At 33.4% G+C, this 1,469-nt stretch overlaps 1 pseudogene; it reads left to right on the top strand.

The window, feature by feature from the left end:
• Positions 1 to 405: 405 nt before the first annotated feature.
• Positions 406 to 524, top strand: LOC120599146 (uncharacterized; annotated as a pseudogene).
• The last annotated feature ends 945 nt before the right edge of the window (positions 525 to 1,469 follow it).

The raw sequence follows: 1,469 nt of genomic DNA, 5'->3' as shown, positions 1-1,469 counted from the left end.
GAGTTCATATTTAACATGGAATGCTACCTCCCTATAGTCTCCAGAGCTTCCTTAGAAAGAGATTAAGATAATTTATAAAATCTGCCATAATTATCTGTTTTAGCATCAGTTTGAATGCCTATAAACCAAAAGAAGCTGGAAAACATCATTTAGAAAATTCTACTCTCAGAACATCAAACTCCAAAGCATTGCTACTATAATCATCCTTACAAAATACCATGATGTCCTATCTCCCTAGTGACTTAATCTTAATGTATGTGATTCCAGGGGAAAGTGCCCAATTTAGCATGCCTTTCAGGGGCCCGGGCATTCTACCGAGGCTCCTGACATTAGTATCTTGGTTCCTAGCATAGTTGGTCATGAAGGAGAAACTACCTGCTCTTTCTTGCCAGTGCCATTATTTTAGTTTACGGCCATGCTATCTTGTACAAGCCTGATCCTGTCTGATCTAAGAAGCTAAGCAGGGTCGGGGCTGGTTAGTACTTGGATGGGAGACCACTTAGGAGGACCAGGTGCTGTAGGCGTAAAAAATAAAAAATCAGGGATTGTAAGCTGAAAGGTCCTTGCAGTCTGTGAGATCAACCAAGAGTTGCCTCACCTAAAAAAATAGATACCACAATGACTTTATTTTATATTTTCAAAGTTCTCATACAACTTCTGGATATCCTAGTCTATGCTACTGAATATATGTTTTCTACATAAAACTTTGTACTACACAGGAAAAAAAAATGAACCAATCTCTTTATTAAACTAGCTAGTTTCAACTTTCTTGAATTGGTGAACTTCTAAAATTCAGATTCTTTTTTATCCCCTCTTCTCATTAGGAGTAAATGAGCTCTTCTCCTTATCATTATGAAAAACATGTAAAGCTTTAGAAAATAGCTCAAGTATTATTTAGATATGACATAGTTCATTTTCATCTAAAAAAATACATTGTTTCAATAATTTCTACTAATAAAAATATGTTGTTATTAAACATGAAGTTATTAATTATGTAAAGACCTCAAATATTTTGTCATTGTATGATGAGAGCACATAATTTCCTACAATAATTTTATAGGTTTAATAAAAATAAATTAACCAAATCTCTTTTTTCCATTATGAGAGGTTATTTCTAAACATGTACTGTGACAGGTGACATCAACAAGATGGGGGACCCCTCTCTCCCATAAAAAGAATCAAACACAATGAATAAACTATTAACCAATGAGAATAGCCATGAAAAACCTCTGTGCTACCATGAAAAGGCAGAAAAATACCTGTGGAGGGATGCAAAAATTGTTCAACATTTACAAATCAATAAATGTGATATATTACATTAATAGAATAAAGGATAAAATCATATGATTATCTCAAAAGAAACAGAGAAAGCATTTGACAAACTTCAATATCCTTTAATGATAAAAACTATTAATAAATGAAGTATACAGGAATGTACCACAACATAATAAAGGCCAGCTATGGCAAGA

Source organism: Pteropus medius, unplaced genomic scaffold (assembly GCF_902729225.1).
Source record: "Pteropus medius unplaced genomic scaffold, Ma_sr-lr_union100, whole genome shotgun sequence".
NCBI classification, from domain to species: domain Eukaryota; kingdom Metazoa; phylum Chordata; class Mammalia; order Chiroptera; family Pteropodidae; genus Pteropus; species Pteropus medius.
Note: the sequence above shows the minus strand (reverse complement) of the source record. Positions and strands in the feature narration are given on the sequence as shown.